The sequence below is a fragment of the Equus asinus genome, chromosome 3 (assembly GCF_041296235.1).
Source record: "Equus asinus isolate D_3611 breed Donkey chromosome 3, EquAss-T2T_v2, whole genome shotgun sequence".
NCBI lineage: Eukaryota > Metazoa > Chordata > Mammalia > Perissodactyla > Equidae > Equus > Equus asinus.
Window position 1 is genome coordinate 63,760,956 of NC_091792.1, and position 26,260 is coordinate 63,787,215.

At 43.2% G+C, this 26,260-nt stretch overlaps 1 long non-coding RNA gene across 2 annotated transcripts; it reads right to left on the bottom strand.

The window, feature by feature from the left end:
• Nucleotides 1–521: 521 nt before the first annotated feature.
• Nucleotides 522–6,022, bottom strand: LOC106832584 (uncharacterized). Of its 2 annotated transcripts, XR_001398440.3 has the most exons (4): nucleotides 5,828–6,022; nucleotides 5,545–5,621; nucleotides 3,781–4,203; nucleotides 522–1,382 (listed from the first exon to the last, which is right to left on the bottom strand). It is a non-coding gene; the product is annotated as an uncharacterized lncRNA (long non-coding RNA). The 2 variants fall into 2 exon arrangements; XR_011502454.1 differs by lacking the exon at nucleotides 3,781–4,203.
• Nucleotides 6,023–26,260: the final 20,238 nt, after the last annotated feature.

Sequence of the window (26,260 nt, forward strand, 5' to 3'; positions counted from 1 at the left end):
ACTGGGGGTTAACACTTCAATGAATGAATTTTGAGGGTCACAAACATTCAGGCGACAGCAGAGGGCTAGTGAAGTCTCCATGGGGCAGGTGACATTTGTGCTAGGTCTAGAGAAATAAGCAGGCGTCAGCAAAGGAGGCAGAGAGGGCGTTCCAGGTAGAGGGCGCAGAAATGCGTGCTATGTTGGAGGAATGGCAGATGGTCTGGCGGCTCTGGACAAGCGGCTCTCAACCTTTTATTGGCCAGAACATCACCTGGGGAACTTGTTCTCAATTCTGCTTCGGCAAGTGGGCTCAGAAGTCCACATTTTAACCTGCATGCAGGTGATTCTGACGTGGGTGCTCTGCCAGCCTCTCTGAGAAACACAGTCTGGAGAGTCTCTAGAGATGAAGCTGAATGGGCCGGCTGGACCAGGCGGCACCGGGGGATATTCATGCTAGACTGAGGAGCTAAGATCTTACTTAACGTACAGACAACTCAAGATCTCTTTTTTAAAAGATTTTATTTTTCCTTTTTCTCCCACAGCGCCCCGGTACATAGTTGTATATTTTTAGTTGTGGGTCCTTCTAGTTGTGGCATGTGGGATGCTGCCTCAGCATGGCCTGATGTGTGGCACCATGTCCGCGCCCAGGATGCGAACTGGCAAAACCCTGGGCCGCTGAAGCAGAGTGTGCAAACTTAACCACTCTGCCACAGGGCCGGCCCCTCGAGATCTCTTGAGGAAAGAGATCAAGACGAAGTTTCCCAAAATGAGAACAGAGGTGTTTCTTGAAGTTTAACTTTGAAAAGATTTTGAATAATGAAATTAGAGCCAGTTTGATAATTCCTCCGGATGGGATGGGGGAATTTCACCCATAAGTCTAGGACTCAGATTAAATCCCAAGGATGAGCTGGACACAGGGAAGCCAGCCAGCAGGGCATGCGGGTTGACCAGCTTTGAGAGGCTTGGTTTCTCTCTGTTGGAGAGCTGGACCACACATCATCTTTCTCTCTTTGGTGGAATATTCAGCTGATAGAGTCAAAAAACTGGTGAATGATTCTTTCAGGCTGAGGAAACAAGGATACCTGCCTTAATATCATTTTGGAAAAAAGCATCCAGTGGACTAAACATAAATGATAACATGATTTCTGTTTTCTGATTTACTCATTTAAAAGTTAATTTTTTTTTTAAAGATTTTATTTTTTCCTTTTTCTCCCCAAAGTCCCCTGGTACATAGTTGTGTATTCTTCGTTGTGGGTTCTTCTAGTTGTGGCATGTGGGACGCTGCCTCAGCGTGGTCTGACGAGCAGTGCCATGTCCGCGCCCAGGATTCGAACCAATGAAACACTGGGCGGCCTGCAGCGGAGCGCGCGAACTTAACCACTCGGCCACGGGGCCAGCCCCTAAAAGTTAATTTTTGTTATAAATAAGCATGCATTTATTTCAGAAAACGCTGAAAAGTAGAAGAAAAAAATCACTCATTCTCACTTCCCAAACAAAAGCCATTAGTTTTTTGGTTCAAATATAAAGTAATTTTTATGTTTTAAATAATTTAATATTTGATGTTGCTTCCAGTTTGGACTAACTCAGTACGCAAATGTCCCCAACTTATCTCAGTGAACGTGACTTCTTTTAAATGGACCTGAATTATGACCTAGTTTAAATTATATCCAGTTTGACTAATATCTGCTGACTGCCTGCCACGTGCATGGTATTGAGTTAGACCCTGTGGGGTTACAAAGATTAATAAGACACAGCACTTGATTTAAGCAGATGACCAACTATTGAGGCGGTCAGACCTGTGTATAACAAGATAGAAGGGTGACATGGGTCAACAAAACAAGTAGCTAATCCCAGCTGGTATGTTTACGTGGGCGGTGGGAGTGAAGGGCACGGAAAGTGGCATTTGGGCTGGAACTGAAAGGATGCCTGGGTGTTCAACTGTAGAATCTGAAGGAAAGAGAGCAAATACGTGAAAATATATGGGGCTGGTCCTGGCCAGGGTGGCCATGATGGCTCGAGGAAGTGATGAGGTGGAGAACGGGCTCATCTGAATTCCAAGTGGCTGCTCCTCACAGAAGGAGCAGAGTCAGAGAAGGAGGAGAGGTTGTGCTTCCCAGGGGACTCCGGAAAGCTGTGAGGGTCAGTGGCCACAGAGAGACAGCCAGTGACGCAGGAGGAAATGCAAGGAGAGGCCGGGAGGTGGGGAACTGTGTGTGCACGCATGTGTGTGTATGTGTCTTTGTGATGTGTGCTTGTGTCTACACGTGTGTGCATGTGTGTATGAGGAGAGAGAGAGGGAAAGAGAGCGGCTGATTTTTGGCAGTGGCTCTTTGTGAAAGACATTTGATAAAGAGAGATTCTAGGACACTTCCTATGTGACATACCTTGTAAAATCCCTAATGCCCTTTGTCTCACCTTTAAGATTATCTTTCAAGAATTTGGTGTCAGATTTTGCTTTTTTTGGCTGAGTTGACATGCAGAGTCAGAGGGCTCAGTTATAGTCTGACTTCCTGTATAGTTTCTAAGATTGGGCTCTGAAAACTTTCAGTTAATTGAGGTGTATTTTCATTTCCCCTTCTGTTACCCTGGTTCAGTTATCCATTGCCGTGGAGAAAAGAACCCCCAAACTCTGTGGGTAAAAACAGCTATTTTGTTGCTTATGAATCTGTGGGTCAGGAATGTGGGCAGAGCTCAGTGGGTGCAGCTCGTCTCTGCACCATGTGGTGTCAGCTGGGATCCACCAGGACCCCCTCACATGGATGGGGCCTCGGCTGTCAGCGGGGCGGTCTTGGGTCTCTTTCATGTGGCCTCTCTCTCCTCAGTCTCTCCTCCTTCAGAGTCTCTTGCTTCATGTGGCCTCTCTCCTGCAGAAGAGCCTGGACTTCTTTACATGGTGGTTGGGTGAAAAGAGAGAGAGAGTGGAAACCACAGGCCTCTTAAGTTCTGGAACTCACCTTTCCCACATCCAGTTGACCAAAGCAAGTGTGGAGCCCAGCCCAGACTCAAGGGGTGAGGAGAAAGACACCACCTCTTGGAGGAAGATGCTGAAAGGTGCTGCGGCCATGATTTCTAATCCACCGAACATGACAACAGCCTTCTCAGGGCTTCTTTATCACCCCTGGCCACGCTCTCCCTGCAAAAATCTCCTGGCTCTAGAACCTGCAGCTTTATTCCACCGCACGGGACGCAGACCTGACTGCGCTCTGGAGGGAGCTGACTCAAGAATTCCCAAGTCTTGTTCACTAAACAACCATCCTTGAAAGGGTGGTCCGGAACAAGGAACCACTCTCACAAGACACATGGGAACATGAGCAATCCATGGATAAGCATCTCCCACCAGGACTTTACCAGCAAACAAGCCAGGCAAGACCTCTGTGCTCCGTGAGCTGGCATTTTGGTGGGGAAGACAGGTGACAAGTAAAGACACTAAGCAGATTGGCTTCAGTGCTCTGAAGGCGATAAAGGGCTTGGAGGTGGGCCTGACCCAGGCAGATGCTACTTAGATGGGACGTCAGTCAGGGAAGGCGGCTCTCAGGAGTTTACATATAGGCTGACAGACGGAGGATACTAGCTGGGAGAAGCACGTTGCAGGCAAAGGGCACAGCCTGCACGGGAGCTCAGAGACAGGAAGGAGCTTGGCGGGGTGGAAGAGCTGAGAGGGCAGTGTGCCTTGAGGATGGTGAGCCCGGGAGAAAGAGGCGTAAAGCCTTGCGGCCATAGGGAGAAGTGTGGGTCCTACTGTGAGGGCACATGGCAGGGTTTCAGGCAGGAGCGATCGGACCTGATTTGCATTCTTACCAGGCTCACTTAGCTGCTGTCACAGAAGGGATTGGAGGGGCTTCTACAATCGTTGACAAGTCTTTATTATTTCTGATTGAATTTTTAATCTATTAGCTCAATCTGACACCGAATGGGCTTTGACTTCCATATTCTCAGAATTAAAACTGACTTTTAAATTTAATCACTGACATTTTCTGCCGCTTCTGATGTAAGCACATCACTTCGACTTATCTCTCTCTGTTCTCCGCTCAGGCGCTCTCGCGTGCCCATTCGTGCTGCTGCGCCAAGGCTCAGAATCTCAGTGTGGGGCTGCACGTTCCTTTAGGAAGGACAGGGAAGGGAGTGCCAGAGGAGGCATTCAGACTTCCCCACAGCGTGCAGGCCTTTAGACCCAAGGAAGGCTGCCTGACGTTCAGCTTGAGAGCTGTATCAAGCAGGTACCTGTGGGGAAAACGGCCACCGATTCAGCTCTTTGAAATATCGTTATGCGCCACAAAATGAAGTTTGGTCAACCACGGACTGCACATATGACAGCGGTCCCATAAGACTAGCACCACATAGCCTAGGCGTGTGGTAGGCTATACCATCAAGCTGGTGTTAAGTTCACTCTGTCATATTTGCATGATGAGAAAATCGCCTAATAATGCATTTCTCAGAATGGATCCCCGTCGTCAAGTGCTTCATGACGGTAAAGCATATTGAAGTTGGGCTGCTTAAATCCTACACATTTGCCTTGAGGGCTTGGTTTGGATTTGGTCTGTAGGATCTGTGACCCCGACAGCATGGACGAGGGTGAAAGGTAGTCACAGGGGCCACTTCCAAGCTGGAGATTTCTTTGAAGCCTCATACTGAACTCAAAATATGTACAGATTTTCACACCTTGTGCCATCGCACAGCCTTGTTTTAATATAAACGTGCTTTAACCTGGGTCTCTAGAGCAAGATTGGCCCCGTTGGCCTCTGGCTTCGCGTACTGGGCCAGCTACACGGACGCTGTGAGGTGTTCATGCCTCAGTGTGCACTGCTTTCTGCTCTTGGGACGTGCCACACCCTTTCTTACCTCAGGGCCATCCTCTGTGTCCTTCCTTCAGCCTTGAATACAAACCCCCACCCGTCTCCCACCCTAAACTTGTCTATATAATGCCTACTCGTTTTCCACTTCTGAGCTTAACCTCACTTCTTCCCAGAAGCCTTTGCTTCATCCCATCCCACTCTTGCCTAGTCCGTGTTTCCATCACACCCTGCCTTTCTCCTTCGTAAGACTTAATGCATTTGTGCTTGTTTAATGTCCATCTTCCTTGTTAGGCAAAAGGTCCATGAGGGTGGATGTTTTGTTCACTCTTTTTTTTTTGAAGATTAGCCCTAGCTAACATCTACCACCAAGCCTCCTCTTTTTGCTGAGGAAGATTGGCCCTGAGCTAACATCCGTGCCCATCTTCCTCTACTTTATATGTGGGATGCCTGCCACAGAGTGGCTTGATAAGCGATGTGTAGGTCTACACACCCGGGATCTGAACTGGTGAACCCTGGGCCGCCGAAGCGGAACGTGCGAACTTAACCACTGAGCCACTGGGCCGGGCCCTGTTCACTCTTGATCATTCTCTGAAAATATCTTTTCATTTAAAAAACTTGTTTACCTGTTTATTGTTCTTTCTGTGAGTCTTAGGGCCTTGTCTACCTTGTTTGTCATTGTTCCTCAGCTCCTAATAAGGTCCCAGCCCAGAGCTTCTTGATGTTGTGAGTGAGGTATGTGGAAAGAGGGCCGGCGCAGAAGCACACGTACCTGTGTGTGGGCCCTGCTGCCCTCGTACAATCTCAACTTGGCCAAGTGTCAACCTCTTGGAGCCTTAGCTTCTCGATCTGTAAAAGAAAAAAATAAAGATAGTCTAATTACACTGCAGAGGATCATTGTAAGAGTCAAACAAGTTAACAATTGTAAAGTGGCTTGTTGTTCTTCTTATCTTGGAGCCCACTGGGTTCCTCCCTCCCTTTTAAGGACTGTGGGGTTCCCAGTTTGGAGGGTGTTCTGGCAACACTCTCGTCCTCGCCCTGCTGAGACGCTTCACCTGCCAGAATCCGATTTCCTCTTCCTCAGGAGCCTCACTGCCGGTCACCGTCTCTCAGCCAATATTTTCCCTAAGGGATCTGCTCTCCAAGATGTGAAAATTATTCCTCCTCACAATTCTGGGGACCCCTACCTTGGGCCCTGTGTAGCAGCCAGAGGGGATTCTTTTCCCCGTGTGAGGTGTCCTAGCAGTTGTCTTGCAAACAGTGCAGAATTAGAGTGAGCAGCTGGTTTCAGTTTCTATTCATATATTGTTCCAGTCACCCTGTAAGCCTGGTCATTATCTTCATTTCACAAATGAGAACACAGGTTTTTCCTTGTCCCTTCTCAAGGACAGAAAGTGGTGGAATCAGGTTCTCTGGCTCTGGAGCCCTTGCTCCTGCCCTAAACCTCGTGGTTGATAGTGAAGCATTTACCTGATGGCCCCTGGTCCTTGGCCGTAGGAAGGACTATGGAAATCCCTCGAGAGGGTCTTTAGTGATAAGACATCAAGGTGAATCAGCCTCATATCTAAGTTCATCTGATCAGTTCACAAAAGTGTCTGTGACTTCCTTCTGGATTTTTGATGCCCTGGAGGTTTCTGGCGATCGTCTCCTGGGGCAGTGATTCTGAACTGATGGCTCTTACTTCTAAAAACTGTGGTGTCCAGGGCCGTCCAATAACCTCAGAAGGTTTTTTTTGGCCTTTGAAAAAGTGACCAATGGATAGAGTGAACTGGATTTCTAGGCCATAGTTTTCCTCACTTGTTGCAGCTTCTCTGCTGTCCCGGCCCCTCTTTGCACAACTTGTTCCCATCTTGGGCCCGCTGGTGCTAGAAGAGTGTATTAGTCAGGGCTCTCCAGCAAAATAGAACCAATAGAATTAGATATTTCTATCTATCTATCTATCTATCTATCTATCTATCTATCTATCTATGTCTTTATCTGCTATCAACTATCTATCTATCTCGCTATTTATCCATCCCTCACTCTATCTAGATTTATTTTAAGGAATTGGCTCACTTGATTGTGGGGGCTGGCAAGTCTAAAATTGGTAAGGCAGGCCAACAGCCTGGAGATTCAGGTAAGAGTTGGTGTCGCAGTCTTGAATCTGAGTCCTGCAGGACAGCAGGCTGGAAACTCAAGTAGGGTTTCTAGGCTGCAATCTTGGGGAGAACTGTTTCTTCTCTGGAAACCTCAATCTTTGCTCTTAAGGCCTTCAGCTGATTGGACAAGGCCCACCCACATTATAGGGTAATCTGCTTTACTCAAAGTCTGCTGATTTAAAGGTAATCACATCTAAGAAATAACTTCACAGAGACATCCAGACTAGTGTTTGACCAAACAACTGGGCACCAAGAGCCTAGCCAAATTGACACACAAAATTGGGCAAAACAAAGAGAATGTGGACACTGTCATCCTAGTATCTGTTGCTGCCATCCATATTGGTCCCCCTCTCCACCACCTACCACCAAAAATTTCACTGACTTTCTTTTCTCCTTATAAAATAAATGTGGAGTGCTCTCTTTGGTTTTCACACTTTGCCTGCCATCCCCACATGCTGAGTTCACCACCCACAAGGCTCTGAGGTCACTCCAAGATTAACCATATCATTTTGAATACTTCTATTTGCTATGTCTGTTCAAACTCTTCCAATGAACTCTTTAGGAAACCCGGACCATGCAAATCATCCTCTCAAAACTTGTCCAAATACCAAGAAGGCAAGGAAAACTAGTATTAATTAGATATTTACAAGTATTATGACTAATACGTTAGTTGTAGATACAAATATATGATACAGTAGAATTGTACATTGTTCATGTGTTTATGTGTATTATGGAACCCCTATTTTTTTTTTTTTTTGGAGGAAGATTAGCTCTGAGCTAACTACTGCCAATCTTCTTTTTGCTGAGGAAGACTGGCCCTGAGCTAACGTCCATGCCCATCTTCCTCTACTTTATACGTGGGATGCCTACCATAGCATGGCTTGCCAAGAGGTGCCATGTCCGCACCTGGCATTTGAACCGGCAAGCCCTGGGCCGCTGAGAAGAGGAACGTGCAAACTTAACTGCTGTGCCACCGGGCCGGCCCCAGGAACCCCTCTTTTAACCAGCAAATATAGTATATTTGTGATGTGTTTATGCCAATTCTCAATAAATTTTTTTATAGATATTTAAAGAACTATTTTATAAATGGTACATATTTACTTTCAAGGTATATTAATGGTGCTCAATCAACTTCCAGTTATAATATGGTTTCCATGAGGAAAATATAATCTGCTTTATGATGATCTTTATGAAATAATTTTCCAGAATTTATTTTAGCCAGTGTGTGGGTGTCTAGCGCCCTTTCACCTCTGACCTTTGACATCCCCTTCTCACTCTCCTAAGTCTCAGCAATGCCCCAGCTCCACTGGAGGCCATTGCCCAGTTACCTCTGGTGTTAACCTAAGAGAAAGTAGTACAAATATCTTGTAGTAAGTATTTATTCTGAGTATCAAATTTAATCCATAAAAATAGAATGTTTGCCTTCTAAGAAGAAATTTGTATTTTTCTTGGCTTTAGAAGGGAGCCTCAGGCTAATGTCCTTGTACATTTTAAAATGAAAAAGAGTCTTCAAACAAATCCTCTAATTCTCCTTTCAGGAAAAAGCCCCTGGGTCCTTGTTCACTAATTTATTTTGAAAGAAGCTTTCCATGCCAGCCAGCAGCAGCTGCATTTGTGAACATTCTGAGTCCTGCGTGTGGTGAGGCAGTGAATGGGGACCCCTGAGCAAAGGGAATAACTTTCGATGAAATGGGGGTCCAGGGGGTTTTGAGGCATATGGAGCTGGGAAAGGGGGTTGCAGTAGTCTGGGAAATCTTCAGAGAGGGATAAAATTGGCCTTGTAGGCACGCTTGGTTTGCGAGGAGAGAAAAGCAAGAGCAAAGGCTTAAGGTAGAAGTGAGCACAGCAGAAAGGGAGGACTGGGCAACAGGCCCCACAGACCTGAGGGGGCTCATGGACAGGGCTGGGCAAGGCGGGTAAGGCTCACCACGGAGCTGTGTGAAGGCCAGATGGAAGGAGCTGGACATAATTTCCTCTGGAAATCAGAGGAGAGGAGTCAGAGAAGGTTCTTAGAAGAGACGGAATGAAGAGTGTGTTTTGGAAGAGTGAGTCTGGATGAATTTGGGGGCAGAGATCCGTCAGAGTCAGGTTATGCAGTAACGAAGGCTCAGCCTCACTGGTGATCTGCCCCACGGCTCTGCCCACGCGAGAGCCGGGCCTCGAACTTACCTCCCTGGACTCCTGGTCCAAGTTCTCCTGGGTGGGAAGGTTGGTAGAAAGAGCCCAGTCACGAGGTCCTTGGCAGGTTCCTCCTCTAGGCAAGGCGTGTGAGAGAAAAAGCGTGCTCGTTTATTCCCTTCCTTATTCTGGAGAAGACTTGTGATTTGTTCCTTGTTTTAGAATATGATTTCCTTCGTGTGAGGCTTTTAAAGAATTAGAGACGTTTCTAGGAGGTAGCCCATTCCCAGGTTCCTTCTCCCCTCAGTGGATCAAAAATATTGAATGAAACACAGTTGAGGAGCTAACAACCGAAAGCTGGATTAGGAACCGTGGAGCATAACGAGAGGAAAAGGGGAGGGGGTGGGGCAGGATTTAGTGCTTGCTCTCCTTCATGGGGCCAAGTCTTTCCCACGTTTATCCTCATTCCACCCCGCAAGGTTGATGGCGGTACCTCATTTTGCAGACGATCAAATTTAGGCTTAAATAACTCAGTGCAGAGCCAACTCAGAAGTCTTGGCCTTGGGCCAACCTAAGTCAAAATTCAGACTCGGACTCAGATTCTCAAGGTCCCCTTACCTCTACACAAGAAAAAAAAAGGGTCTGGGAAAACTCTTACCCTTATAGCTAGGTATCCGCTTTGCAGTCCTGGCTGTCAGATGTTTTGCGGGGAGGAGAGGGTTCTGTGGGAGAGGGAGGTGGAGACTCAGCCCAGAGTTTCCAGCTGTGGAGAGCAGGGCCGTGTCTGCTCCGGGCTCCAGGGACAGAAGACCTAGAGAGAGAGGGCAGGATTCCAAACCATCAAGAGGGAGAAACACGGAGCTTGAGGGATGGGCAAGTACGCCTCTGGCACCCGTGCCCCTGGTCGGCCTGTAAGGACATTGGTAAAGTTACCGCTCCAGGACGGTGAAGGACTCTACACTTACAGCCATGGCAAGGAGGTAGCTAAAATAGCGGCAGTTCCCCTGCGCACGCGTGTTGGGAGAACTCCTTTGCCTTTCCATTTTAAAAATCTAAGTGTCTCTACAGATTAAAGGACCTAATGAATGAAGCATTTCCCTTCTGTCGCTCCAGTTTCACCGTGGGCTGTCGGCGCGGGCTGATTGATGTTTGCACAGAAGCAACCTCTGCAGGTGCAATTGCACCTTGCTTTCATCACTTGTTATTCTTCCAAACACATTTCTGCGTGTTAAATAATTTATCTATTTGACCTTATTTGTAGCTTCAGGATAGTCAGCATGTTGATTTATTATCATTTCTTTTACCGTTTCCCTAATTTTTTCGGGGGGGGTGGGGTGGGGTGGGAGGGAGTGGTGGTACATGCCGAGCGGGGATTTGAATGATGTCCAAACTTTCAGTTCTCTATGTGAAGCCATTGCAAACCTCTTTGTACAAATTATCACTTCTTCTTTGGGTTTTCTTGGAGGCTGTTTCACAAAGTAGAGCTACTAGAGCAACGATAGAAACACTTACAGCTCTTACTAGTTTGGCAGTATCTTGAAAACACCGTTGTCATCCCCCCCCCCCTTCCTCCAATGATAGAAATTCCTGTCCCACATGGGAATAGCCATGTCCCATATTTGGAACGTCCATCCTTCTGGTCACAGAAAAACAGGAAGCCTGGATTCTAGTCTCTTCTACCATATACTCTCTGTATTTTGTCCAAATCTAGTTTTCCCTCTCTATAAAATGGGGTTATGTTTACCTTTCCTATTTATACTAAAAATCAAGTAGAACTCAGATGAAAATGTGAAGATGTGTAAAAGTACCAAGCGGTCTACAAGTGGAGATGGTATCCCTTTACCTGGGAATGTATGATCTTGAAGAGAAAGGAAGGGAAGCTAACACATACTTAGTGCCTTGCAGTTGTCAGGCATTTCTTAAACTTCACCTCACTTAATCTAGTCTCATTGGGTCCTTATTTAACCCAATGAAGTAGGAACCTACGTATAATACACGAAGAAACCAAGATCCAGAGACAGTAAGTCATTTTCCCAAGTCACACAGCTAGGAAATGGCAGACACAGAATTGTAGCCCAGGTTGGTTTGATTCTGAGTCCAGGCTACATCCCAGGCTAGGACCCTTTGTTGCATGGCATTCGCTGGCAACAAATCTGAAAACTTTTTAGTGAGGGATTCAAGGTCGATGTATGAGTAGGCCTGAGCTGCCGTAACAAAGTACCACAGACTGGGGGCCTTCAACAACAGAGATTAATTGTCTCACCTTCTGGAAGCTGGAAGTCTGAGGTCAAGGTGTCAGCAGGGTTGGTTTCTTCTGAGGCCTCTCTCCTTGGCTTGCAGACGGCCGTCTTCCCCTGTGTCCACACATGGTCTTCCCTCTGTGTGTGTCTGTGTCCCAATCTTCTCTTCTTATAAGGACACCAGTCCTATTGGATTAGGGCCCACTCACATGACCTCATTTTACCTTTTACCTCTTTAAAGGTCCTATCTCCAAATACTGTCACATTCTGAGGTACTGGGGGGTTAGGATTTCAACATAGGAAATTTGAGGGGACATAATTCAGCACTTAACAGTAAATAAAATTAATTAATTCCCTGCTTCAGTCAATTTTAGTCAATGAAATTGTGTACATTGAATTCATCAAAAATGGGGACTACTCTACAATCGCAGACTACGTTGGATTTACAGATTGGAAACACCTTACCATTTTGAGCCTCATTTAACCATGCTGTGAGGCATATAGGAGAGATGTTATTAATCTTCCCTAGAAACTGAGGCTTAGAGCTTTTATCTGACTTATTCACGGACAGGTTAAGTTGGGTGTAGTTTTTGCTACTCTTGCAATAAAAAGTAAAACCTGGTATTTGCATCTGAAGGTAAGAAATATCGAACCATTCACCAGAATGCTGTCCTAAACACCTTAGGCAAATTATTAAAGACACACTGGAATAACAACAGATTTAAAATTTTAGGAAAAACATTTTTTATAATTCTACTCCAAACATAGGTATTTTCAGTTTTGTCTATTTCCAGTATTTGTACCTATTTTTATATAGTTGCCGTTATTGTGTGTATCATCTTGTGTTCTGTTTCCACTGCATTTTTTAGTTTTAGTCTTTATTTTGAGATAACTGTAGATTCACATGCAATTGTATATATGGATTTAGAAGTGTGTTCTTTAGTTTAAAGTGTTGAAGAATTTCTTATTATCTTTTTGTTACTAATTTCTTGTTTGATTCCATTGTGGTCGGAGAACACACTCTATATAATTTGAATTCTTTTAAATTTATTGAGGTTTGTTTTATGTCCCCAAATATGGTCTATCTTGGTATATGTTTCACGAGCACTTGAAAAGAAAGTGTGTTCTGTTGTTGAAGTACTTTAGGAATGTTGATTAGATCCTGTTGATTGATGGCATTGTTGAGTTATTCTATCTCCTCGCTGGCTTTCTGCATAGTTGTTTTATCAGCTCTTCAGAGAGGGGTGTTGGAGTCTCCAACCATAATTGCAGATTCATCTATTTCAATTTTATCAGTTTTTGCTTCATGTGTTTTGCATTTCTGTTGTTTGGTGAATTTACAGCTAAGACGCTATGTCTTCTTGGTAGATTGACCTATTTGTCATTAGGTAACATCTCTATTGCTAGTAATTTTCTTGCTCTGAAGTCTATTTTATCTGATACTATTATAGACAGTCCTGCTTGCTTTAGGTTAATGTTCGCATTATATGTCTTTTTCCAACTTTTTACTTACAACTTGTTTACATCGTTATATTTGAAATGAGTTTCCCATAGTCATCATAAAGTTGGGTCGTGTTTTCTAATTTACTCCACCAATCCCTGCCTTTTGATTGGTGTAGCCCATTTAAATTTAATGTGATTATTGAGATGTTAGGTCTTCAGTCTTCCATTTTATTTTTTGTTTGTTCTCTCTGTTTCTTGTTTCTCTGTTTTCTTTTTCCTTCCTTTATGTGGTTTACTGGAACATTTTTTAGAATTCTATTTTAACTTATCTACATTGTTGTGAGTGTATTCTTTGTTAACTCCTTAGTGGTTGTTTTAGGAATTATATATACACAACTTACCACAGTCTCCTGGCATCAGCATTTTACCAGTTCAAGTGAAATATAGAACCTTTTACCTCTCTTTACCTTCCTATACACTTCCTGTTTTCAACATAATTTTCTTTAATATTTTCTCTCTATATGTAGAATCACATCAGATAGTGTTATTGTTTTTGCATCAACCATGAAACATAATTTAGAAAACTTAAGGAGAGAAGGAAAGTCTATTATATTTACCTATATTTTTATTTATCATGTTATTTCTTACTCCCTGATGTTCCAAGTCTTCTTTTTTAATGTTTCCTTTCTATTTAGAGAATTTTCTTTAGCCATAAGAAATCCACTCTAATTTGAATTGTTTTTCTTTTATAGGCAAGGTGTCGGTTTTTTTCTTGTTGTTTTCAAGATTTTTTTTCTTCAACTTTAGTTTTAGGAAATTTGACTATGCTGTGTCTTGGTGTGGATTTCTTTAAGTTTATACTATTTGGGATTTGCTAAGTTTCTTGAATCTGCAGGCTTATATCTTTTGCCAAACTTGGGGTGTTTTCATCCATTACTTCTTCAAGTTTTTTCAACCCAGCCCTTTTTCTCCTTTCCTTCTGGGACTCCAAAACCACAAATGTTAGATCTTTTGTTCTAGTTTTACACTTTACTGAGGCTCAGTTAATTTTCTTTTCAGTCTATTTTCTCTTTGATGTTCATACTGGGTAATTTCTATTGTTCTATATTTGACTTCACTGGATCTTTCCTCTGTCCCTCTGTTCTGTTTTTTGAGTCCATCCATTGAGTTTTTCCCCTCAGCTTCATTGAAGTATAGTTAACATTGTAAAATTGTGTGTATTCAGGTGTCAAACTTGATGATTTGCTATACATACATGTTGTGAAATATTCATCACAATCAAGTTACTTAACATGTCCTTTCTCTCATACAGTTGTCATTTTTCTTTTCCTTTTGTGGTGAGAATAATTATGATATACCCTGTTAGCAAAAAGTATACAACACAATATTGTTAACTATGGTCACATTGTTGTACATTGGGTCTCTAGAATTTATTCATCTTGCAAAATTGAAACTTTGTACCCCTTGACCAACATCTCCCCATTGACCCCTCCCCCAACTCCCTGATAATCACCATCCTACTTTTTCTTTCTATGAATTTGACTATTTTAGATTACATAATATAAGTGAGATTATGCAGTACTCATCTTTCTGCATCTGACCTATTTCACTTACAATAATGTCCTCTAGCTTCCTCCATATTGTTGCAAATGGCAAGATTTCCTTCTTTTTTAAGGCTGAATACTATTTTATTTTATATACACACACACAGATTTTCTGTATCCATTCATATGTAGATGGACATTTAGATTATTTCCTTATCTTGGTTATTGAATGCTTCAATGAACATGGGAGTATGGATATCTCTTCAAGATCCAGATTTCATTTCCTTTGAATATATACCCAGAAATGGAAATGCAGGGTCATATCATAGTCTATTTTTAAGTTTCTGAGAAACCTCCATACTGTTTTCCGTAATGACTGTACAAATTTACGTTTCCATCAACAGTATGCATACAAGGGATGTATACTTTTCTTCATATCCTCATCAACACATTTTTCATCTTTCTGATGATAGCCATTCTAACAGGTGTGTGGTGATATCCCATTTTGGTTTTGATTTGCATTTCCCTGATGATTAGTGAAGTTGAGCACCTTTTCATATACCTGTTGGCCACTTGTATGTCTTCCTTGGAGAAGTGTATATTCAAGTCTTCTGCCTATTTTTTAATTGAGTTGTTTGTTTTTTGTTATTGAGTTATATGAGTTCCTTATTTGTCTAGATATTAAACCCTTATTAGATATATGGTTTGTAAATATTTTCTCCATTCCTTAGGTTGCCTTTTCACTCTGTTAATTATTTCCTTTGCTGTGTAGAAGCTTTTTAGTTTGATGCAATCCCATTTGTCTACTTTTACTTTTGTTGCCTGTGTTTTGGTGTCATATTCAAAAAATCATTGACTAGACAAATGCCAAGAAGCTATTTCCCTATGTTTTCTTCTGGTAGTTTTATAGTTTCAGGTCTTATGTTTAAGTATTTAACCCATTGTGAGTTTACTTTTGTATATAGTGTGAGATAAGAGTCCAATTTCATTCTTCTACAAGTGAATATCCAGTTTTCCCAGCACAATTTATTGAAGAGACTTTCCTATTCTGTATTCCTTTTTTTTTTTGTTTTTGAGGAAGACTAGCCCTGAGCTAACATTTGCTGCCAATCCTCCTCTTTTTGCTGAGGAAGATTGGCCCTGAGCTAGCATCTGTGCCCATCTTCCTCTATCTTATATGTGGAATGCCTGCCACAGGGTGGCTTGATAAGCAGTCTGTGGGTCCGTACCCAGGATCTGAACTGGTGAACCCTGGGCTGCTAAAGCAGAACATGGGAACTTAACTGCTGCACCACTGGGCTGCCCCTCCCCCCCATTCTGTATTCTTGGCACTTGTCAAAGATAAGTTAAGTGGAGATGTGTGGATCTATTTTTGGGCTCTCTATCCTGTTCCATTGGTTTATATGCCTCTTTCAATGCCAGTAGCATACTGTTTTGATTACTGTAGCTTTGTAGTGTATTTTAAAATCAGAAAGTGTGATGCCTCCAGGTTTGTTTTTCTTGCTCGAGATTGATTTAGTTATTCAGGGTCTTTTGTGGTTCCATATGAATTTTAGGGTGGTTTTTTCTATTTCTGCAAATAATGCCGTTGGGATTTTGATAGGAATTGCAGTGAATCTGTAGATCACTTTGGGTAATATGGACATTTTAACAATATCAATTGTTCCAATCTGTGAACACAGGATGCCTTTTTTCCATGTCTTGTTTAATTTCCTTCACCAATGCTTTCTAATTTTCAGTGTACGAGTCTTTCCCCTCTTTGATTAAGTTTATTCCAAAGTGTATTCCTTTTGTTGCTATTGTGAATGAGATTGTTTTCTTAATTTCCTTTTTGGATAGTTTGATATTTGCGTATAGAAATGTGAGTGATTTTTATACATTGATTTGTATCCTGCAGCTTTACTGAATTTGTTTATTAGTTCTAACAATTTTTTTGTTGAGTCTTTAGGACTTTTTATGTATATGATCATGTCACCTGCAAACAGAGATAATTTTACTTCTTCCTCTTTGGTTTGGATGCTTTTCATTTCTTTTTCTTGTCTAATTGCTTCAGTTAGGAGTTCCAGTAGTATGTTGAAAAGAAGTGTTGAGAGTGGGCACCCTTACCTTGTACCAGATCTTAGAGTGAAAGCTTTCAGTTTTTCCCTATTGATTGTGATGTTAGCTGTAGGTTTTTCATATATGGCCTTTACTGTGTTAAGCTCTTTCTGTACCTATTTTGTTGAGAGTTTTAATCATGAATGAATGTCGAGCTTTGCCAAACGCTCTGTCTGTGTCTATTGAGATGATCATGTGGTTTTTTTCCTCTCATTTTGTTAATGTACTGTAGCACATTGATTTCTATATGTTGAACAATCCTTGCATCTCAGGGATAAACCCCATTGGGCATGGTGTGTGATCCTTTTAATGTACTGTTGAATTCAGTTTGCTTGTATTTTGTTGAGGATTTTTGTATCTATGTTCTTTAGGGATATTGGCCAATAGTTTTCTTTTCTTCTAGTGTTTTTGTCTGGTTTTGTTTATTAGGGTGATACTGGGCCTCATAGAATGTATTTGAAAGTGTTCTTTCTTCTTCCATTTTTTGGAAGAGTTTAATAAGGAATGATATTAATTTTTGCTTAAATGTTTGGTAAAATTCACCCTTGAAGCCATCTGGTGCTAGGCTTTTCTTTATTAGGAGATTTTTGATTATTGATTCAACCTCCTTATCTATTACCGGTTTGTTTAGGCTTTCTATTTCTTCTTGATTCAGTTTTGGTAGGTTGTATGTTTCTAAGAATTAATACATTTCTTCTAGGTTTTCCAGTTTGTTGGCATATAATTGCTCAGCATAGCCCAATAAGATCCTTTTTATTTCTGAGGCATCTGTTGTAATGTCTCCTTTTTTGTTTCTGATTTTATTTATTTGATCTTTCTCTTTTTTTCTTAGTCCAGCTAAGAATTTGTCAGTTTCATTTATCTTCTCAAAAAAACAACTCTTAGTTTTGTTGATCTTCTCTGTCATCTTTTGAGTCTATATATCACTTATTTATCTCTGATCTTTGTTATTTTATTTCTTCTACTAACTTTGGGCTGTTTATTTGAGATCTTTCTTCTTTTTTAATGTAGACATTTAACATAGTACTGTTTTCTCCCCAAAGCCCCCTAGTACATAGTTGTATATTTTTAGTTGTGGGTCCCTCTAGTCATGGCATGTGGGATGCCGCCTCAGCATGGCCTGATGAGCAGTGCCATGTCCGCACCCAGGATCCAAACTGGCGAAACTCTGGGCGGCCAAAGCAGAGTGTGTGAACTTAACCACTCAACCATGGGGCCGGCCCCTCCACTGAATTTTTCATTTGGTTATTTTACTTTTCAGTTCTAAAATTTTCATTTGAGTCTTCTTTGTAGCTTCTATTTTTTGCTGAGGCTTTCTAAATTTTTTTGTTTAAAGTTTGTTTTTACTAGCTGGATGAAGCATTTTTATGCTGACATTTAAAATCTTTGTCAGATAATTCTAACATCTCTATCATCTCAGTGTTGTCGTCTCTTGATTTTTTTTTATTCAGTTTGAGATCTTCCTGGTTCTTGGTATGACGAATGACTTTTGACTGAGACCTAGACATATTGAGTATTATGTCATGAGACTCTGCCTCTTTTTAAAGTGTCTGTTTTACCTGGCTTCCTCTGACACCATTCCATCAGGATGAGGGTGGATGCTGCCTCACTGCTGCCAGATGGAGGTAAAAGTCTGGGTTCCCCTCTTGGCCTCTGTTGAGATCTCAGTGGGCAGTCTCGCATTACTACTGGAGAGATATAACAGTTGCATCTCCCTACTAGGCTTCCACTGATACGAGCTTGGCTGGGAGAGGTTTGAGTGCCTTGTTACTGCTCCACAGGTGTCTCCACTGACACTTTTGGTGAGGGGCTGGTCTTGTTACTGCGGTATGCTGGTGAAAGTCCTGACTCTCCCCTAGGCAACCTCGGGTACCATCCCAGAGGGGAGAGGTGGGGGCTTCATTACTGCTGGGTAAGCGTGGCAGTCCAGGCTCCCAGTGTAGTCTCCATGGGGAGGGGTGGTGATGATGGTGATGAAAAGCATTATCACCTGGCAGGGTTGACCATCCTGGTCCATACTTAGCCTTCTTTGACATGACTATGGTTGGAGGAGGGCACATTGGAGTGCCTCATTACAGCCTGGAAAGAGTGGAAATCCAGGCCCCCCACTTGGCCTTTACCAGCACGGCTGGAGGTGGGGCCACAACTTTTTTCCATAGTGTTTGGCTGAAGTAGAGCATTTGTTGTCTAATTGTTTTCTGTCTTGCTAGGTGGTTGACGCTTTTCTGGTCATTTGGCTAGAGAGAGCGAGTTTTTGGGGGGCTTTTTTCGTCTGTACTCATTTGTGTTTCTGAGGTGGCAGCTTCTTAGCTCCAAGTCTGCGATATGTGAGACAAAAAGAAAACCCAGGGAGCTCACTACCAGGTTCCTTGGGAACCAAAGTCCCTACATAGTCAGCCTGCTTTCTCCACTTCTCAGAGTCTTCTTATGTTTGTCTAGAGTTTTAACTGTACTTGGCAGGGCGGGTAGGGAAAAGTATGTCTACTCCATCTTTCCAGAAGCGGAAGTCTCCACTGCACATTATATCACACAGTGGGTTGTATTTCGACACAGTCTTTATAACTTAAATTTTTCTATGCTGTAATTTTTAGTTCACCATTATGCTTATTTCACTGTAGTTTTGATATACCAAACTCAAGCGTTACATAAGATAGTAATTAAAACAATTACGGTATAATTAGAGGTTCTAAAGAATCCTTTTCAACTTCAGATCCATAATAGTCTGAAGGGCTGAGGCAAATCAGTTCTCTCCTGGGTATACAGTCTGCCCCTGGACGTTACAAAAGCTGAAGACTGTCCAATACTTATTTCCATGTGGGCTTCTCTCCAAATAGTTCTTTACATTTTATCCATTTCTAAAGCATTTTCATATCCCATCTTGCATCTGTACCTTTGCATGTGCTTTCTCTAGCATCCTATCTCCTTCCCCACATGACGCAATTCCTCCCATGCGGTAGGATGCCACCCGCATCTGAAAGCAGCCTTTCTCTTGCGGGCCTCGTGTTGGACCTCTCCTTGTGTTCCACTGCTCGCACCGTCCTCCTCACTTTGTTGTTTCTGTATCTCACATTTCCCCTTCTGACTACACATTCCTTGAATGTGCAGACAACTGTGCCTTTTCATCTTTCTGTGCCCCAAGTACGTACTGGTTAAACATAGAAAGAACTTGATGTATTTTATGAAAACATTAATTAACTTATTGGACCCCCCACCTCACGTGTTGTGAGGTAGACAAGATTACTGTTTTCCCTCCCAAAAGGGTGTCCATATACCCCCTTTCTTTTTAGGTGTATATTTGACTTTGGGGAAATGTGGCAGAGTCTGAGGAGCACGGCCTCTGGCGTCAGACGGATCTGGGTTCTAATCCCAGCTTCCTCTCTTACAGTGACCTCAAGTCCCTCAACCTCTTGGAACCTCATTTTTCTCATCCGTAAAATGGGGGCAATAACATCTGCCTCTCAGAATTATCCAGAAAGTTAAATAAAATATTATTTATTCCTTCCTGCCTGTTCACCATTAAGCCTTTGGACTAAATAATTTGCCATTACTTGGGAGTTTTCTCCAAGGCCTTTTTAAAACCCATTCTTTATTCATCATTTCGCTCCTACCTCCTCCTGCCCCCACACTCCTCAGAGAAAAGATACTGAGCTTTGGGGCTCCTAAGCAGCCCCTGAGAGGTTCCTGAGCCTCCTCAGATAAGGCCACGTCTTTCCTTCCGTATGGGAGAGACTTGAACAGAAGGCTCCCAGAGGGAGTGAGAACAAAAGGCTCTCTGTACAATGTTACCGTCAAAGTGGTGAATTGTGAAATGAACCTGCTTGTGGCTGTAAGTGAAAGAACAATATCTCTCCTTGGCGTTCTTTCTGTGTCCTTTTCCTTATTCAGATATGCTCACCAGTGTATCAACACTCTTTCTACAGTGGAAAATCGGATCAAAGTGAAGGTCTGATTCCCAGCTTGGCATTAATTGGTTGCATGTCATGGAATCATAAATGATTTACTTTTTATTATCAGAATGCCAGTCCGACCAAGTCTTTGTATCTAAGACTGACTATCTGTGGGTTTTTAAGTTGTTTGACCTCAAGCATAAATCTGGCTGAAATAGACTCAAGAAGTAAACATCTGCGCACTCCCATCCATCCCACTGTGCATTCTCTCAGCAAAGGAGCTGTAATTCATATCCACAGGCAGATCAATACTGCTGTGTCTTTAGCTGTGGGCATTTTCTTCCCACAGCAATATCCCCATAGCACTTATACCTGGGGAAGTCCTGCTGTTCCAACTGTTTCTTTGGCTGGTTGAGGGATGTAAATCTGTATACTGCACAAATAGTCAGGGACGCGTTCTGATGCAGAAGGTGACAGCGTGTGCTGCTGTCCTGCGGCTGCTGTAACAAACGACTACAAACTTGATGGTTTAAAGCAACAGAAATTTATTCTCTTACTGCTCTGGAGCCAGAAGTCTGAAATCGACCAGGGCAGTGCTCCTCCGGGGCTCTCGCTGAGGGTCCGTTGCCTGCCTCTTCCCGCATTCCTGGTCCGGTCTCTGCCTCTGTCCTCACACCGCCTTCTCCTCTGAGGGTCTGTGTCTTCTTCTCTTCTGTCTGTCTCAAATTTCCCTCTGCCTCTCTCTTACAAGAATACTTGTCATTTGATTTAGGGCCCACCTGAATAATCCTCGTCTCAAAATCCTCAAATTAATTACATCTGCAAAACCCCTTTTTCCAAATAAAGCTCATGTTCATAGGTTCCAGATTTGATGTGCATATCTTTTGGGGGCCATTATTTTAACCTGCACAGGGGACTAAGAATGACTTCGAATTGGATGACTTGTAGATATTTTCTCTTTAGCTCCATGCCTTGATGTTTGGGACACAGAAAGATTTTTGTAGACTGAAATACTAGGTAGTTCCTGGGAAAACACGGAAATGGTTATGTTACTATATAAGCACCAGAATTCTGATTATTTCTTTAATTCCAATAGTGAAATCTCACTGATTCTAAATATTTTGTAATGGGTATAATTTCTAAGACTCAGATATGCAAAAAGGAAACCCTTAATTGTTTCCCTATAATTTCTATCTCAAGCTTCATTTACCCGATCAAATTTAATCAAGTCACTTGTAAAACACTCAGTCCCTTCCATGATTGCTGACTCCTTTCAGGTTTACAGTTAAAGCTCTCCCCTACTCCCCTTCTTTCTCCACAGGGTTGATTCTAAGTTCCTGGCTTAGGCAGGCTGTAGAGTGTAATGGTTATGAGAGCCTTCCAACACACACTACCTGCACCGAAAACCAGCATCTCTGCTTACCAGCTGTGCAATCTTGGTGCTGCAGGTTGGGTTCCTGGGGAGCAGACTATGAGACATAGTATGTTTGCTAGGAAGTATCCTTGGGCTCAATACCTTTGAACGGAGGGATGGGAGCAGGAGTGGACAGAGGAAGATGTCCAACAGTGATGCAGGTCCAATGACAGCTTTGGCCAACCCCATGGGTTGCTCTGTAGCTAGGATAAGCCTCCAGAGTTGCCCCAAGTTGGGCCAAGATGACCAAGTCCTTATACTCCCTCACTGATCAGTCACTGGATGCAGGCTGCCCTGAGAGGTGATGTGGTCTGAGGCAAGGCAGAGCTCTGCTGCTGAGGCAATCCCCTAAGAGGCTGACAGCTGAAGCTATCTGCCACCAGCCGCCCAGTGTCTACAGATGTGGGTGGCACATTACAGTATCCACTACAGTCCCTCATCCTGCTTGGATGTGCTTCTCCATCTATGTTCTGGGAGCAGTTACTCCAGGATGCCAGTGCACTTTTCCTCCTGTGGGAAATTGACAGGGGGGAGGTTTGGGGGATGAACACCACCACCTCTGAGCTTGCCTCTGAAGCACACCGACACTCATCATCTCCCTCCTTTACTCTCTATTATAGATTCCCTTTGACCTTGGCTAGCACCTTTGCTGATCTTGGCGGCATAACACAGACTCTCACCTCTGAACCCTTCTCAAGGCTGGTCATCAAGTCCTTCTCAGGCTGGGATTCCTGCATTTGTCCATCTTCTGTCCCAGTTGGACAAGGGAGTGACAAGAAATGCTCAAGTGGATTGTTCCTCCCCCATTTTGTTACAGCAGCCCCACTGCCTTCTGTCCATCAGTGTCAATTAGCCTTACCAGGATGGTGTCTCCCCTTCTTTCCTGGCAGTGCCTTGGCTCAAGGAGCTGAAGTGCAGAGGTGCAGTCACAGCCTAAACTTCAGCAGGACTGTCTGTGTCCCCTGGAAGAGCTGTTCTCCCTTTGCGAAACTGAGTGGCAGAGCCCAGAGTTGCAAGGACAGGAGGCACAAATTCCCCACGTGGGTCACTGGATGTGACAACAACGGATGCCATCCCTTGGTTGCCAGGCCGTGTATTCTTCCTTTTGGGGCACAGCCCTGTATAAAAGTTTTGATTAAAAATGAGTACTGCATTGGGGGCACCCCATCATCTGAAATTATCGCTGTCAACTTTGATATCAGATTTGCCATTAATCCAAGGCCCTGTTCCCAGCCCCGTGTAACCACTGGGCACTCTCCTCTCCAGTCCTCTCAGGCGAGTCTTCCCCCGCCCCAGGAAGTTTCCTCACGTTTGTGTACTATCCGCACACTGCTGAATCCTCAGGGAGACCCTAGGCAGAGCTCCAGAGTTCCCTCCCTGTGCAGCTCGATGTCCTGCAAACTCTAGCCTCCTCCATCTCTGGATTCTCAGATCTGTCTTTCCTATTTAGGGAGTCTTCCAGGTTCCACCTAGTCCCCTTCCTGCACCGGGTCTAGAAGCTCTCTCAGAGCCTTACCTGGGGCAATCGTAGGGCTTGCCCTATTTCCCATCTCAGGGATCACAGTCCTTACTTGCCTGATGTCCACTGTCTCGAAAACCAGTTTCCATTTATTTTGTCCAGATTTGGTTGTTTCAGCAAGGAGGGTAAATCTCAGTGGAAGCAAAAATTGCCTGGGGTTTTCTAAACCTAAAGGCCAAAGCTTTTTTCCCTCCGGTTTCTTCATGACCCTTTCTCTTTGGGGCAATGTCAGTCTGGAATTTCCTGGCCTGCAAAGCAAAGGTTCACAGGTTAAAGTAAAGCAGGAAAACAGAAAACACCAGCAAGCAAATGTGGCTTACCAACATCACCTCTCATTCTGCCCAAACGGCCGCTCGGATGGTTCTTTCACCTTCATCAAGTCTTAGCATCACTGAGGAAGAGACTCAAAAGATTCTGTTGGTGTCTAAGCCTTATTTATTCTTGGTTTTATTTTGTGGGGGAAACCGCCCAGCCACGCGCACGAACTCTCTGAGAAACAGACTCGCCCAATTTCAGGGACTTGAAGCAGCAGGGGAAGGCAGGCAGCACAGCCAGCAGCATCCCGGGCATGTGCGGTCTCTTTCCACTCACTTTACTGGGCGAGGGCTCACCGTCTGTGTGCGTGTCTGGGTCTCTAAAGCCAGCATGGGTTGCTGTGGAATTGCAGCACCGCCAACGCGCCTCACTGATGCAGGGGGCAGAAACTGGCCTGGCTCCCCCTGGGGCACCCCTAAATCCCTCCCTCTGTGGGGCCCCGGGGAAAGCAGAGGCTGGAACTCTGGGCATCTGGGCTCCTGGCAGCATCTCTGGCTGTTTATAACCTGCTGTGTCGTGTTGAACTAACTTAGAAATGAAAGTCCCAGCTTCTTTAAATTAACACGGTAGGAGAATGCTTGAACTTCATTTGAGGTGTGCTGAATATTCATTTTGGCTCATCTCCAAATGGTTAAGGGCAAAAATTAAACATTCAGCTGAAACTGAGGCTGAAGCCAATTATCACTATTATAGAAAGAACTTAGGAGATAGAACAAATCTAACATTTTATTAAAAATTAAAATTATTTTTTCTGTTACTTAGAGTGGGAAACACACATTTATTATATATGGCCTCAAATATGGCCATAAAAAATTTTTGGCATTTTGGTTAAACATGTATATGTTTCCTACATAGTTACAATTGTGCATAACAAAATTTAGCTTTGGATAATACATTGTTTAGATACATCACAGGTTGTGTTAAACATGAGCACTTGTCTTCAAATCTGACACTCTAGATGTACAATTTGCTTATGTACAGTCGAGCTGACGGTTCTAAGATGTGCTTTAGTACGAGGTGTCAACAGAACAGTTGCTGAAGTTCTGGATTTCCATGTGGTGTTTCTATCTTTCACTCTGATGACACCCACAAAACCCTTAAGGGTACTGAAGTTTAGGAGGTAAAGGCCAGAGGGTATTCATTTAGCAGCTGAGTCAAATTTGTACATTAACACTATAGTACTAAAAACCTTCTTTAAACGACTGTTTCAAAATGATGGTCTGTTCTCGCCTTGGGAACAGAAAGAGAAAGACACCTGTGGATTACATCTGTGTCTCTTTACGGTGTTCCCACGAAGAAAAACACTAAATTATTTTGCCTAATGATGGCAATTTCAGAAAATCCCAGAACAAACAGAGTTTCTGATTTGACGACTCCAGGTGATTGTTTTTTTTAATCGTGGTGGGAGTTAGGCCATGTATGGCTGTAGCAGAATGGATCTATAGTTCAACACATGAATTTTGAGGAGGGGCATAATTTGTCCATAATAACTAGATTCTAACCCAAGCCAAAAGTCGATGGGCTGTGCTTGGAAACTTCATGACCACTCTGTGTCAGAGTCTGAATTTTCCTGAGAAGGAAACCTTTTTTTTGTTTATAGACAGGACAGATTATTTTTCGATTTATTTGAGCAAGAATCTACAGCTACATGTTTGCAGTGACAAACATGGGAACTGCGAATGAGGCTGAGCAGATCCCATCTTCACATTCATCCAAGCAGATGACAGATGCATCGTATGCGTCTCTTTTCTGGAATTTATATAGACGAAGTCTCTTAAGATGAACTTTATAGAATGTTTCTTCTGGTTTGATGTCTGTCCTGGAAAAACTGTGAATATGAAAATGAGTATCAAGATGAGATGAATGCCTGATATGATAAAGAAGGTAGAATTCCAGAGGTCAGCTTCCTTCTAGAACTGAGACAATGTAGCTTCTTTCTTCATGTGTGAATTCATCTTTCAGGGAGTTATCTGATTCTTTCCCAATAAAGACAGATGGAAAGTCATTTTTTTAAAAACACATCATATGGACCCCACGCTAATTAGTTCATCAGTATCAATATTGTGAACTGTGGCCTCTTTGCATTCTACTCTCTGTGTATTTAAAATCTTAATATCAAAATTACAATCAATAGAATTGGGCAGAGAAATACAAGATAAGCTTGGAACATCTTGATGCACAAAGTAAGGAAGTACTGACTAAATAAATAAATAAGGAAGAAAGAGAAGAAGGGAGAGAGAGTCAGGAAAGTGGAGAGAGAGACAGGTGGGGAAGAAGAAGAAAACGGGAAAGAAGGAAGGAAGAGAGGAAAGAAGGGAGAGAGGAAGGAAGGGAGGGAAAAGGGAGGAAGGAGGAGAGAAGGGAGGGAGGAAGGGAGCAAGGGAGGAGAAGTGAGAGAGGAGGGAGTAGAGAGGAAGGAGGGGGGTATACCAAAGGGACACAGAGGCAACTGAAAGAGCTCCCAGTGGCCAAAGCTAGAAAATTTTGAACAATGTAATGATAGTAATGTATTATAACCCAAAGAAAAAAATAGTTATCCATGAGTCCCTACTAATATACATAAATGATGGAAGAAATAAATACATGGATGAAGGGACAAATTGTCCTTAAGGACAATACCAAATTATATATGTGGATTCTCCCCCCTCCAGGAGGTGAAGCTTAATTCCCCTCCCTTTGAGTGTGGGCCAGTCTTAGTGATCAGCTTCCAAAAAATAGAGTGTGGAAAGAGAGAAATAGTAACTTGACAGCAGAGAATCCTGGCAGATGCCAA